The 15,465-nt window shown below is 46.9% G+C and overlaps 1 long non-coding RNA gene across 1 annotated transcript; it reads left to right on the top strand.

The window, feature by feature from the left end:
• Positions 1-291: 291 nt before the first annotated feature.
• LOC146891516 (uncharacterized) lies at positions 292-6,706 on the top strand. Its single transcript, XR_014997166.2, has 3 exons — positions 292-453; positions 4,956-5,064; positions 5,362-6,706. It is a non-coding gene; the product is annotated as an uncharacterized LOC146891516 (long non-coding RNA).
• The last annotated feature ends 8,759 nt before the right edge of the window (positions 6,707-15,465 follow it).

Genomic DNA, 15,465 nt, shown 5'->3' with positions numbered 1-15,465 from the left:
CCAGTAGCAGAGGTACAGAATTGTCACTAGGCTGCATGCTGTCTGATCCCACTTTGGAGGGCTTCAAAGCAAAAGCAGACCAGCCAAACTATTTCCGCATAACTTAAGCCCAGAGCAAAGCTTGGGATGTTTATAGGAAGACAGCCAGTACCTTACCCAGCACAGCTACAATGCCTGAGAGTCAACCAGAAACTGGCAAGCTGCAAAGAAGGAAAATGTGACTCATAACATATCTCCAAATGACACAGATTCCACAGACAATGACATCAAAACAGTGTGACCACATTTCAAAACACCAGAGGATAGATGGCTTAAACAGGCGTGTAGAAGCACGGGAGATTTTGGAGACCAAAACTAAACTTGGAGTGGATGTGATGGACACAAAACAGATGTTCCAGAGAGTAATTGCTGCCCTGGGACTTGTAATGAAGGAATCCATCCAAAATGACACAGGTAAAGAAAAAGAAGTGTGTGTGTGTGTGTGTGTGTGTGTGTGTGTGTGTGTGTGTGTGCGCAGTGTGAAAAGTATGGAAAGTTTGGAGTATCCAAAGTGTATTGTATAACTGTTTCCTCTAAATTGAAACAGTCTCTCCTAAGGTAAGGAAACTTAACTCCTTAAGTTAAGGCACAGGGAAACCACTAAGCTGTCAGACTCATGAGGTCCCTCCTTAAATAATAACAACAGTAATTGCTGAGGAGAGAAAACTCTGTGTTAAGTAGGATTTCCAAAGGATGGAAATTATATAAATATTCAAAGAAATAATAGCCTACTTTTTCAAATTTAATGAAAATACACCCAAAGATTTGTGATCCTCAACAAATTTCATACATGAGAAACAAGAAAAGGACAGAAGACTGGTAGGTACACCATGGGTACCTGTATGCATGCATGTAAGTAAGTATGTATGTATGTATGTACATGTTTACTTTGAGACAGGTTCTTTCTATGTGACCCTGAACATCTTAGAACTTTCTATGTAGACCAGGCTAGTTTCAGATTCACAGAGCTACACCTGCCTCTGCCTCCTGAGTGCTGGGATTATAGACATGTGCCACCATGCCTGGAACAGATACCTGTTTGTTTGTTTGTTACTTGTTGAGACAGGGTCTCTCCATGTAGTTCTGGTTGTTTTAGAGCTTGTTATATAGGCCAGGCTGGCCTCGAACTCAACGAGATACCCTGGCTTCTGTCTTTCAAATACTGGGATCAGATAGATATCTTTAAAGCCAGGAATAAAGAGAAAAATCTTAGTAAGATCCAGTAAGTTCCACTATATGCACGAATTCATATAAAATGACAGCAGGCTTACTGCCCAGAGTGAGGAGACAACAATGCATAATCTTTAAAGTACCAATATTAACAATCCATCAGTGCCAGGTTTGGTGTCATACATCTTTAGTCCCAACACCCAGAAAGCAGAGGCAGATGGACCTCTGAGTTTGAGGCCAGACTGGTCCACAGAACTAATTTCAGGATAGCCAGGGCTACACAGAAAAATGCTGTCTCAAAAACAGATGATAGATAGATAGATAGATAGATAGATAGATAGATAAAAAATAAATAATAATCCACCAGCTAAACTGGGTGTGGTACATGCCTTTAATTTTAGCACTCAAGAGACTGAGGCAGGAGACTCTCTATGAGTTAAAGGCCAGCCTGGTCTCCACAGAGAGCCCTAGGCTAGCCAATGCTGTATAGTGAGACTGTGTCAAAACAAACAAACGAACAAACAAACATCAGTTGAAATATTTTACTTGCAAAGACAAGAGCAGGAGCTGGGGAAATGACTCAGTAAGGTGACTGCTGTGCAATTGTGAGGATCTGAACTCAGGTCCCCAGCACCCACATGAAAAACTGGAGATGGCAGCACCAACTTTAATCCTAGTACTGGGGAGGTATAGATGGGCTGCTGGATCCCTGCCTGGAGTTTGTATATCAGCCAAATCTATACAGATTCAGTAAGAGTCTCTAAAGACACCTAATGTCAAGCTCTGCTTTCACATTCATGCACACATGAGCACATATGAGAGCATTACATGCACACACACACATACAAAGTAGTGAGTGATTCCTTCAAATGTTAAAAGCTGTAATTCTAGCTGGGTGGTGGCGGTGCACACCTTTAATCCCAGCACTCAGGAAGGCAGAGACAGGTAGATCTCTGAGAGTTCGAGGCCAGCCTGGTCTACAAGAGCTAATCCCAAGACAGGCTCCAAAGCTACAGAGACACCCTGTCTCGAAAACAAACAAACAAAAAAGATGTAATTCTAAAAGCATATACCTTGTGCAGGAGGCTAAAGACCTTCATGAGAGAATGTAAACTTAAACGGGGAGCTGAAGAGCATCAGAGATGCCATGCAGGTGGGTGAGCAAGCAAATAGGAAAGATCTCACTACCTAAGCCTTTATAGGCAGATGACCAATAGCTTCAAGCCGAAATGGAAACACTGTAGGTGGGGTTCATAGTTGTGTAAGTAATACAGCAGCAACGTCAACAGGGCAGGAGAGGAGATGCCCGGTAAAGGACCTGTTTTTAGACCATTCATTAATGAGCCCTAGGATGCCTCGGGGCAATTGTGAGCTGGAGGAGGATATAATGGCCTCTGAAGCAAATGCAAACAGCAGCTGAGATCTGTCGCGCTGCCTCGCAGGGCTTTTGGAATAGTGACCGTACATAGGAAACCAGGCCACCTCTGCCGTATTCTTCACAGCCCCTCATGCAGTCTAACAACTCCCAGCCTGTTGCACCTGCACCTCTCCTTTCGCTGGAGCGACCTGCTAATGATGTTCCTTCTCTACTCAAAGTCCCAGCAGACCTCCTATTCTCAGGGGTACAAAGTCACTCCTAACACAGAGGGTTCTTCATGAGTTGCTTCTTTGGTTTTAACAAAATACCTAACTGAAAGAAGAGAAGAGAGGTTTATTTTGGCACACAGTTTCAGAAGGTTGCCGTCCATCATGCGGGCAGAGAAAGGTGCAGTAGCTCTTTAATGGCGGCAGCATACATGGGCAGCAACCTGGTTACAGACAGGAATCAGAACCCGCAGTGAAGGGAAGAAGTGGGTATCGTCTTCAAAATCCACCTCCACCAGCCAGGATCCACATTCTAAAGTTCAACAACCTCCCCAAAACACTTCCACCACCCGAGGAGCAAATCTTCAGACAGGAGTCTATGGTGGGTGGTAAGTTACAGCCAAACCTCACAGGCATGGCATGATTTTCCCTGCCTACTTCTGGTCTGGGAAGGTTTGATAAGGGACACAAGGTCAGAACTGAACCTTGCTAGAACCCCGAAGCTAGAAGCAACCGAAGGCTACCACAGCATCTCAAAAAGGGCACTTGGTGTACCAGGAGGTAGTCTGTGCTCTGGGACCTGCCGAATGGCTGTCTTCCCACCCTTCCCAGCCTTGTGCCTGTGCCTCAAAGGTCCTGCTGGTACCTGGCCATACTGATCTACATGCACTTGAGACTCTATGGTGTCAGTGGATGTTTTCATCCTTATCTGGACTCAGATGTTCTTGGAATAGCTAGCCCCACTACCATCCTTCAGTGAAGACCCCTGGCCCTCTTCCTCTAGGGTTCGGCAGGCCCAATTATTCCAGTAGTAAGTGAGGGGAGTTCTTCTGTAAAGCTTCAGAATCCACTGTAGTGATATTTTGTTTGTGTTTTTAACAAATAAAGCTTGCTTAAAGATCAGAGTGCAGAGTTAAGCCTCTAGAGGCCTGGTGGTGGTGGCTCACACCTCTAATCCCAGTACTTGGGAACCCACGCCTTTAATCCCAGCACTAGGGAGGTGGAGACAGGAAGGGTTATGGCTGGGCAGAGAGAGGAATATAAGGCGGGAGGAGACAAGAGCTTAATGCAGTCTGAGGTTTGGTAGAGACAACTGCAGTCTGAGGACAGGATCGCCCCTTGGTTTGTGCACTGGTAGAGATAAAAGGTCTCTTTAGTGTTTGGCTGCACTGCTTCTCTGATCCTTCAGCTTTCACCCCCAATATCTGGCTCCAGGTTTTATTTATTAAGACCAATTAGAATTCGTGCTAAAATCCACTGTGGTGGTCAGAACAGAATCACACGTTCTTAAGCGGTGTCCCCTTTGCCCTAATTGTGAGTTTTACCAACACTGAAGTAATGCCAGCAACTTATAGAAAAGATGAGGTAACACCCAAAGCCCCTAACCCAAGAATAGACTAGACTGAGGCCTGAGGGCCCCAGGAAAGAAGGCACACGTGTTCTTAGAGGGCTTTATCCAGGGGTAGGGCATGCACAAGAGGGCCAGCAGCTACCTGTCGGGTAGGTCAGGCCACCAGATGCCCAAGTTGTCTTCAAGAGGTTTCAGGTACAGTGTTCATCTGTGAGTCCCTGGAGATAAGTGGCATGTTTTAACATGACCTCTGTGACCCAGGCACAGCAAAAGACCTCGGGGATTTGAGTTCCTGACAGTCACTGTCAATCTAGAGACCCTCTCTGCGCCCGTGTCCAAATATGACATGCTTAGCCCTGAGACAAGGTGGGGGCAGTGTCAGCTTTCTGCATGTCCTTGCTAATAGTTGCCTTGGTCTATCCTTACAATCAATCTGTTGACTTGAGAGGTCCATAATTACACCTATTACCAAACCACAAAGTGAGGAACCTGCCCAGTGTTTCACAATTTAACAGCCCTGAGCCAGACTCCACCCTGACTGTGCACAAGTGCTTACAGAAACAATGTGGAACCTTGCTGACACAAGGACCCTAAGTCTGGTTTCATGGGCAGTCAAGTCTTGGAGTCCATGGGTAAAAGGAGCCCTGGTCTTTCACTACGACATCCTCAACTCCAGGTACCTGAGAAGGAGATATGGACATATCCCACCATAGTCTGTCGAGCCTTGTGTGCTAGGATGTTGTGGGGGCAGTGCCTAGAACCTTACAAATCCCCTTGACTGGCTTTTCTTGTTATTTTTATTTTCACCTAGTATCTTATGTATATGGAAGTCACTTGAAACCTTGGGAATGCAGGGGGCCTTGTGCATTGTCACCCTATGGAGTTTTACCGGGTCTCTCGGGCCACAGTTACTCCAGGAGGTAAGAGATACTCTTGGCCCTCAGGTAAGCGGAGGATGAGAATGACTGTCTGTGCCTCCCTGGACGCTCCTGAGATATACCCCTACTTAACTATGCATGACCTGCCTGGATTTCCATGACTTTGAGTCACCGAACTGAATATGTCCAGGGTACTGCCTGGGAGGCCACCTGAGACCCCATCCAGACAGTCCTCCATGGGGACGGCTTTCCATTTCTCTCTGGTCATTGAGCAGGTCTGATCCTTTCCTGAACATGTAATGCTGCATCCCACTCAGACCTGCCACTCCTGCCTTGCAGGAACTGACCTTTTCCAGCTCAGAGACTTGTTGTGTGAGGATGGAACCCAACTGGACAAGATTCACTCTGGGAGGTCTCCACTGGTCTTTCAGGTAGGGTGTAACCAAGAACAGGTGTCAGAGTCCTTAAGTGCTGGAGCAGATAAATCTGATGAGAACAAGAACACACATGTGCATTGTCTCATACGACTATCTGGAAGAAAACCCCTGCTCAGGACCTGACAGGCTTCTCCACTGGTGCAGGGTCCACTAGACTCCTCCACCCACCAAGACCACACCAGGACTACTCCCCTTTTTTTGCCATCCTGTCTTTGCCTGGCTCCTGTTTCCCAACCACAGGACTGAGCCACGCTACTCACCCTTCTCTCCTCAGTGGTCTCAGTGGTCTGACATAAGGGGATGGAATGGCTAGAACTGTGGTACACAGGCACATGAGAACAGGCACAGGCTGTAACTTGAGTATCTCTTCCCAGGAAGTAAAAAGAACAGAATAGTGCTACCAGCCGTGTGTGAGTTCTGCCTTATTTTAATCACCAGAACTGTATAACTCTAAGCTATGAAACCGGTGTGGTTCTAGAGTTACAGCTCTGACCATTTGGGGATGATGAGGCAGAGTTAAGTCTGCCAACCCTGGAGACGGTGCATCCTGCAGGTGCTATTCTGGGCCTGGAATTCCACAGGATGGAATCCTGAATTTAGAACTGAGGACATCACTGTTCAGATAAAGAAAGTAACACTTGGACTCCAAGATCCAAGTTGAGCAAACATGGGACAGCACAGCCTAGCTCATTCACCCTCTGGAGAAGGTATACAAATATGTTTACAAACACACACATGCATGTTTGTCAAAGCAGGTAAAGTGTGCCTCTATGTGAATATTTAGGGACAAGTGGAAGAAAAAGGTTATTCCACACAGTCTTTCTTTGCCGTGGTGGACCCTAGGCACACCCTAATATTGGGGGGAAAACAATTAGGGCCACCCTTCAGGACTTATCCCAAAGAATTTATTGAGTTGTAGAGGGATCTGATTTGTGTGGGCCTGGCCACTAGGAAATAGATGGCCCATGACCAGAGAGTCTTCTGATCAAAAGGTGGCCAGGGAACCTTGTGAGAAAGATATGTGCTGACACTTCTTACCTTGGATGTCTGAGCTTGCTTGGTCCAAGCAAGACTGTGCTCCAGACCACTTCCTGCTAGCACATCATGGGTAATCAAGGCGAGTGAGTCCTACTATCACTGGGGGTGGGGAAGAGATAATATGTGTAGGTCCAGTAGATCTCTGACCATCTAGCCAGAGTGTCATGATGCTTCTCCCGCTTCCAGAGCCTTGGAGGGGGGGGACACAACCTAACCATATCCCACTGGCTTGGGGAGTTCTAATCTTGGTCCCACCTAGGTTTGCCAGTCTCCTTTTCTGAAGAAATGGGAGCAACTGGAAGAAAGGCTGTGCACAGAAAGAAATCTGGGTAGCCTGAGCCTGCTCATGTTTCTACTGAGGAGCTTCTTCCAAAGCCTGCCTCCTCTGCCCTGATTTAGACATTCTTACCACAGTCTTCCAGGTTCATTCTGAGTCCCAGATCTGACTACAAAATGCTACATGGACCAGCCTGGATCTTCTCTGAGCGTCCACCCTCCTGCTTGCTGATCCCACTGTAGCAGACACATGATGGCCAGATTCTACAAATCTAGTTTCCACTGGCAGATGAGTCAGGAGTCTAGGATAATTGCCATTCTCTCATACAGAGAAACCAAAATACTCTAACAATAAACACTCTTAGATTATAAAGAAGCCTGGCACACATCCATAACCCCCACACTGAGGAGGCTGAAGCAGGAGGATCATGAATTTGAGGTTACCTTGGATTATGTAGTAAGAAACAAAAATAAATAAATAAAACAAAGCAAGGAAAATGTCTTTTTATTACACAGAAATGTTAAAGTTGCAAACAAACCTAAGAGCAAATGTGGTGAGCGTTTGCATAAAAATAACAGAGAAAATATGTATCTTGAAAATGAAAATCTCCTTTAAGCAATATGAACAATTCGGCAGTAGAAATGTAACCGTTGCCCTGCACCTCAGATGTCTGTCTCCCCACAGCCAAGAATGTAAACTCCAAAGCCTACTGTTTGTTCTTCAGCATCTCAGTCTCCTCCTGTGTTGCTGATGAAGTGTAAGCTGGCAAGAGCCTTCTGAAAAGCATTTCAGTTACACAGTCTAAGAGTCCGTCTGGGGAAAGCTCCCTGGAAGAGTTAGGTAGCCGTCCTGAAGAGTAAAAGTTACATTAAGTAGAATGGAAGGGAACAATGACACCAAGTCCCGTGTGGCACAAGGAGAACCAGACAAGAATGTAATTATGCTAATCAAGCAAAGGAGGAACAGCCCTGAGACAGTTCTGATAAAACTCTAAGCAGCCTAAACTGCAGCTCATCAGGCCCAGCTGGGAAGAAGGCGTTAGGGGAGTGTTATATTTCCCAATTGATAGTCTTCTGTACTTCTTAAATTTCCTGTATAATCACGTAGAACTATCAGTGTAACAAAGATAATATTTTATCTTCTAAAACCTGGGGAAGGTGACCCTGAGAAACCTGCCTGTGACGCCGGCAGCTGCTGTACAGAGTGGAGGCACTGCGGATGCCCAGTTCTGGACAAGGCTTTGGAGTGCTCCCTCAGTGCTGGTCTTGGTGGTTCTGGGAATCTGCTGTTGTTCCTTCCCAGAGAGCCAGTTATGGGAGCGAGAGATACCAGGGCCAGTAGAGCCAGATGTTTCTCAGGTATTCCCTCCACTGCTGTGGGTGTTGTGGGTTGTTTGACCACACTGTGTCTCTGTCCTTCCTTGCCTGCCTAAGGTACCTTCTGATTGGTTTAATAAAGAGCTGGCCAGCTAATAACTGGCAGGAGAGGACAGGCGGGACTTCCAGGAAGAGATAGGAACTCTGGGAAAGAATGTAGCATGGGGATTTGCCAGTGAGACACGGAGGAAGTCGGACATACGGTACTGAGGAGAAGTAACGAGCCATGTGGCAGAACATAGATTAATATAAAGGGGTTAATTTGTTTGAAATTAGACCAGTTGGGAACAAGCCTAAGCTACAGCCAAGCTTTCATAATTAATAAGAAGTATCTATGTCATTATTCGGGTTCTGGTGATCCAAAAATAAGTCCAACTACATGTGAGTTCCTAGTCAGCTGTTTCACCCAGCCTGTTCAGTAATGCAGCACAAGAGTTTCTCAAGGGACCTCCAATGTGGCTGCTAGGGACTTGTTCTCACCTATTTCTGCCTCCAAGATGATTTTGTCATCCTCACAAGAAAAACTTGCAGCCAAATTTCCAGTTACTTGGATTGGTATCATTAGACCGGGATAATGAAAGTCAGTGTGGCTAGGACAGAAATCAGAGGAGCAGGGTTGAGGTGGGGTACAAGCAAGGGACAAGCTATACACTCTCGGATATGCCATCTCTCAACCCTCTTCTCTGTCCTGGGTTGAGTGAGGTTCTGGGCGTTCTGATTGGAGATAATTAAGCCCCAAGTGGCAGCATGGACTGGTGGTGGACACCTGAGGTTCTGCTCACGTGGAGCTATGGAAAGATACAAGATAAGAAGAATGCACTATTGGACTGACCCCCCACTAAGAGGTTATCCCAGCAAGATAGAATTCAGCTCACACAGAAGCCTCTCACCAAAGCCTAGTGTCTACTGGATGCTTACAATGTTTCTTACACCCAGCTGGCTCTGAAGAAACTTGTAGCTTATGGCTATTTGATGCTGGAAGATCAGGTATTGTTGCCTCTGAGACTGAGCCCAAGAGGTTGACACCTCCCATCATGGCCCAAGTTCTGGACTTTTCTGTAGTTGTTTTTTGTTTGTTTGTTTGTTTGTTTTTACTCTTTGGGTCCCACTGCCCAGCTCCCAAATAAATACACAGAGACTTATTCTTACTTATGAACGCCCAGCCTTAACTTGGCTTGTTTCTAGCCAGCTTTTCTAACTTAGATTATCCTGTTTCTCTTTAACTATGTTTTGCCTCCAGATTTTTAACCTTTATTTATTCTATATATTTTTCTTTCCTTCTTACTCTATAGCTAGCTGTATGGCTGTAAGGCTGGGTGACTGGGTGACTGCCCCGGCTTCCTACTCTCCTCCTTTTCTCTCGCCTCCCTGCTCTCCTGTTTTTTTCTAGCCTATACTTCTCCACCTATTTATTCTCTCTGCCTGGCATTCCTTCATATTTCTCTCTCCTGCCTAGCTATTGGTGATTCAGCTGTTTATTAGACCTATCAGGTGTTTGAGGCAGGCAAAGAAACACAGCTTTACAGAGTTAAACAAATGCAACATAAAAGAACGCAACACATCTTTTTTTTAACATTTATTTATTTATTATGTATACAATATTCTGTTTGTGTGTACGTCTGCAGGCCAGAAGAGAGCACCAGACCTCATTACAGATGGTTGTGAGCCACCATGTGGTTGCTGGGATTTGAACTCAGGACCTTTGGAAGAGCAGGCAATGCTCTTAACCACTGAGCCATCTCTCCAGCCCCCGAACGCAACACATCTTTGCATAATTAAACAAATATTCTACAGCATAAACTAATGTAACACATCTTAAACTAATTTTTCACAATGCCTTTCAGTGGGGTAAACAGCAGCTGTGGTTACTCTTATTCAGGAAGACAGAAAAGATTTTATTTTACCAAGGGAACCCCTTGCAGAAGTCTGGGACAGCTTACTCCAGTCACCTGACTACAGCTCTTTATGTTAATGTGGCTTCTTGCAGACCTGGTGGCCTATGCCTAGGTCCTTGGCTCTGGGGAATACACTGGGTGGCACCAGATCTCTGACCTAGCTGGGCATGGGTCCCCACTGGAATCCCTGTAGGGGGCCTCGAGGCTACCTGGAGTTGAGCAGGTAACACCCCAACCAACAGTGACTGTACCCTGATGTCCAGCACAGAGAGCCTTCTGGGAGAGCAGACCTTTTCCAAAGCTTTCCTCTGTCCTAGGGCATAGAGAGGATGCTACTCTATCCTTCAGGGAGGCTGCTGGAAGTAACCTGAGCACCACCTTGATCTGAATTCATCATGGGGGCATAGCCAGCTGTGGAGGCCTCAGAAGCCCAGAACTCCAAGGTTCTATTACCACAGGGAAGGAGCTGTGGTGTGAAGGAGGCTGAACAGCTTCTGCCCTAGGGAAGGCCCCTAGGCCTCCAGATGAACTTGAGTCTACAACAAGGAGCCTTCTTCGCCTTGCTCCAACCTTCCCAGATGCCTCCTCGTATACCCACTTTTCACACAGTGTGTGAAGGACTATCTCAGATGCTCTCTGCCTAGCCTGTGTTTCCTGTAGGAACTGCCTTCCTCCACCCAGTTCTCCTGCAGGTATCTACCCTTTGCGCTTAAGATATGAGATGGTTCAACCTCCATGTTCTCATTGCTATCTTAGCCCTTCCACGTACCCTTGTTTTACAACTTTGATTAAAACCAGTAACGCACAAAATTATTCTGAAGACATGCTTGGAAAACCACTTAGTAAATAGGCTAGACTTTTCCCTCTTGGATTTGTAAATCCAAATTTGCATGAAAGGTTTGCACAAATATTGCTTGATATTGAAAACTACAGTTCCTTTCCATCCACAAAGCAAGACCAGTTCAGTCTCGTTTGAGTAGCAAAGTTACACACTTCATTTATTGGGGGTGATGAGGTGAACTTTTCACAAACCCCAGTGTGTAAAACCTCCAGATGTGCCGGGGGAAGGCTCATTACCTCAAATTCACTTCCCTTTAGCTTTGTAGCAGCTGACACACCAGCAATGGCATTGTAACTCGTTTGTGCTCAGGGTAAGCTCTTATGTGGTGACAGTTGTGAGGACACAGCTTGAAATATAAGGCATTTGTGGTTTGTGAACCTGTGTTGGCTTTTCTGTCCAGGCCTTAGAAGGATTTGTAAAATGCCAAAGTGTCTTGGTACAAAGTGGACAGACAGACGCCTGTGGAGAGCTGGAAGCTAATATTTCACAAACAACCTCCACTGTAGCAGAGCTCTGTGCATCAGAGGGGGATGTGTAGAAAGCATGGGCCTGTTTGGGGACTGAGAGCACTCTGTGCATAAGCAACAGTGATCCAGCGGCCATGTGATGAGCACAGACTGTGTGAAGGAAATTCAGTCTCTACATATGTGTGAAACCTGCATGGAGGAGGTTGAAGAGATAGATTGGCATATTCTCTCTAACTTTGTCACCTAATGTTTTATGTTTGTCCTACAGCAGCCCCATTTCCTAGGCAAGACCCCAGGCTCACAAGGAGGCTGGTTTGTATATACCCTGGTCTACAATTCAAGCAGTCTGCCTGTGTGCTGAGAGACCTCAAACGGCAGGATCAGCCGTGCTCAGTTCTGGGCCCCAGAACCATCTTCTACCCAGGGTTCTCTGCTCTCCCCTTTCCCCTTCTGCCTGCAGCTGGTCAAAGTGCACCACACACACCACAGACCTCCTTTCACTTCTGAAGAGGGGAGAGGGACGATTACCAGCAACCATAGAAGAGATGACCACAGAACAGGACAAGCCTGCCTCTCTGCACGGTGGAGCACCATGTAGGAACAGCCCATTCAGGGGCCACAGCTAAGAGGTGATACGACCTAACCCAGTGAAGAACACACACAATGGGCTTCTTTCTGAAGAATTCATGAAGGCAATTGTCCTTTTCCCTTTCCTGAGCCAGACCCAACTGGAGATCACCACCACAGGCAGAAGTGGGAAAGTGGAGGGTCTTTGTGGAGGGCCCTCCATAACTAAGCCTCATTTCGCCTTGAAGAGCAGAGTGCACACTACTACTGGAGGTCTGGAGCCTTCCCTGTTGGAGGTGGCACGGCATGGGACACCAACATGGGCAAGCAGCATGGGTAGCTTGGATGTAGGGATGGACGCCAGGCAGCGTCTCTTCATCTTAGAGATAAGGGCACTGCCCTACCCGCCTCTGACAGATAATGACAAAGTACTTTGAAAAGCTTCAAGCCCACAACTTAATGAGACAGGCGTGGCCGCGGCACAGCCTTGCTCTTTGAAAGTTCTGAGAGTTGATTTTTATCAACTGATGAACTCTTCCCGGAGCCTCAGGCCTGAGTAAGGCAGGATACTAGGTGTGGGATGCAGAACCCGAGATGATGGACAGGACCCAAGGACACAGGATGTTGGACATTGAGCAGAGATGAGTCCTCATATAGCCGTCCCAATTGTGATCAGTCTTCCCACACTGGCATCCAGGGGAACAAGGGCATGTGAGCAAAGAAACTGCTGCTCCATCCAGAGGGACCCAAACTCAGGCTGCTCCAAAAATTAGCAGTGAGAAATGGGAGGTGAAAACAGGCTGAGAAACTTGTGTCTAGGGGCAGAGGTTGAACCAGAGAGGACACGTGAGGCTGGCTGTGTGTAAGGAGGGTGTTGGCTCCATAGGATTCCAGATCAGGCCCCAGTATAGTCTAAATGGGTTCTGCTTCATCACTTGGTTGAGGACAGACTTTCATGCATGTGGATTTGTATAGTATAGCAGTTTCCTCCAGGTTGGAAATAACATTGCAGTCTTGAAGCAGAGAAGCTGTGGCCACCTGTTCTGAATCCTTATATTAATTTTCTATAATGGAAGGAGGCAGAAGGTCATGAGGTTCAAGAAATCTTTATGGAGAACTGCCTAAATGCCTCCCCTCTCTGATACTATGTCAGAAGCAAACAGTTGCCAGGGGGTGGTTTCCCTGCTGTTTATCCCCTGTGCTCCTGTGAATAACCCTAACAAGCTAATTGGTTCACCAAGCTGCTCTTGGATGGAACTGTCTTTAGTCTGTCTGGACTCTGGGAGCAAAAAGATGTTTCTCTATGTCTCCCCAGGAAGCCACATAACAGTCTTTGTGTTCTTTCTTGATGTCAATGTCCTTGGCTCAAGGTTTAGAGTCCACAGCAGCATAGGGGTGAAAGGGATGATTTCAAGGGACAGAGATAGGCCTGGACACAGGATCAAGGAGTGGAAATCCACTCCCAACCCAGGTTGCCTCCGGGGCCTCAAGTCCCAGCCTTTCCATGCAGCCCAACCTGACTGTTGTTCAATTTTACGCTGGGTCCTGTCTCCACGGACTGATAATGTACCCACATGGCTGAGCAGTGGTTCAGGGAGTGGGGAGGGGAGGAACAATAGCCATTTCCTGGAAACTTCCATCCAACTCTGTCTCCATCACCTGGGAAGCTATACTCCCTACACCTAAACAGGATGCAGCAGAGCATATGGACCAAGCCAACCTCAGCTGGCTTGCCCAAAGGTGAACCTGGATTGTGAGAGACAGTGGCACCTGTCCTTGTTGGAGCCTTCCTCAATGTGACTTCAGTGGTGGTGATGGCTGTATTTGCAAACATTTCCCCAAATACACCTGTGGACACCGATCAGTGAGTTCTTTTCAGGAACTCCCTTTCTTCTTCCTCACCCCTTTCTCAGATAAAGTAGGAAGGAGGTTAGGTGAGTGAGCTGGTGGGAAAGGAGTCCCCATAGTGAGGTGAGTCCATTCCATCCCTCTCAGGTCTGCGGCTGTGACATGGTTCTGTTTAGGGTAAGCAAAATTTGCACTGTTTTTTTTTTAATTTACTTATTTATTTATTTATAAAAATTTCCACTTCCTCCCCTCCTCCCAATACCCTCCCACTCCCCCGACTCCCTCTCCTCCTCCCTCTCCAGTCTTAAGAGCAGTCAGGGTTTCCTGCCCTGTGGGAAGTTCAAATTCCTCCCTCCTCCCTCCAGGTCTAGGAAGGTGAGCATCCAAACAGACTAGGATCCCAAAAAGCCAGTACATGCAGACGAAACAAGACCCAGTGCCATTGTCAATGGCTTCTCAGTCAGCCCCCATGTCAGCCACATTCAGAGAATTCGGTTTGATCACATGCTCGTTCAGTCCCAGTCCAGATGGCCTTGGTGAGCTCTCATTAGATCAGTCCCCTTGTATCAGTGGGTGAACACACCCCTCCTCGCGGTCCTGACTTACTTGTTCAGGAAGTCAAAAAAAACTTTTTTTTTTTTTTTTGGCAGTCAAGAATCCTCAGTATCAGCAACTCCAAAGGACTTCAGAAGTTCAAGGCTAGCCTGGACTACAGATCCTGTAGGAGAGGGAGAGAAGGGGTGGGGGAGAGAAAGGACATAAAAGATTATACATCAAATGAGCCGATTTGTAGGAAATTCCAGAATAGGGAAATACACAGAAAAGGGGAAAAGGGGGTTCATGGTTTCCTGGGGATGGGGGGTTCTTTGGAGGAAGTAGGTGCTAAAAGTTACCTAGAAGTCAGACGTTCTAGACTGACTGTGCTGTCACGCCTATAAACAGACTAACGGCCACTGGATCTTGAGTGAAAGAGTGGTCAGGGATGTGAACCACATCTCTAGAAAGCTGAAAAGAACAGAGGCTGTGTACCAGGCATGGCATACAGAGAAAATGATGCATTTGTTCTTGAAGCCATTGTGTTAAAGAAGACAGGGCTCTGTGGCCAATGTAGGGAACCAGAGAAGAATCATCAGAACAAGCTGAGACTCAAGGAATAAGGGAGAAAGATCTCTCTGAAGATAAGCAGGCCAAAGAACAAGAGAGGGTGATCCTCTCCAAGAGAGAAGTTGCAGGAGGAGATACAGAGAGGGGTTTCAGAGTTTGGCCAGCCAGGGAGGGGCTGGTTAGAGCCAGGTGTTCCAACTAAGGACCAGCAAGGACCCTGGCCCAGTCAAAGTAAAAGGGAAGCATGCAGAACCAGTTCAAGCTGATGGGCTGAGCTGCTCCTTCATCAAGGTGGAATTGAAAGAGGCCAGAGGTAAGGTAGGCAGACGTTCCGGAAGGAAAGGAGAAGGATCCAGTGCAGCAGGCCAAAACAGTTTGGTCCTACCTGCTCTCCCTTTCTTCCAGGTACCTTCCTGTGGTCTACCTCCGCCCACCCTCCGTAGAGCCTTGGTCTATCCCCTCTCCCAGCCAAAGTAATTAAGAAGCTTTTCAAAGACCTAGATGACTCCTGGATTCTCCCTTCCAAAGGAGGACTCTAACACTCACCAGTCTCTTTAATTTGGTATCTCAAGATCAACATTTGGAAGGGGGTG

Source organism: Myodes glareolus, chromosome 15 (genome assembly GCF_982192425.1).
Source record: "Myodes glareolus chromosome 15, mMyoGla1.1, whole genome shotgun sequence".
Classification (NCBI taxonomy): Eukaryota; Metazoa; Chordata; class Mammalia; order Rodentia; family Cricetidae; genus Myodes; species Myodes glareolus.
This window is presented reverse-complemented; position numbering and strand designations above follow the sequence as displayed.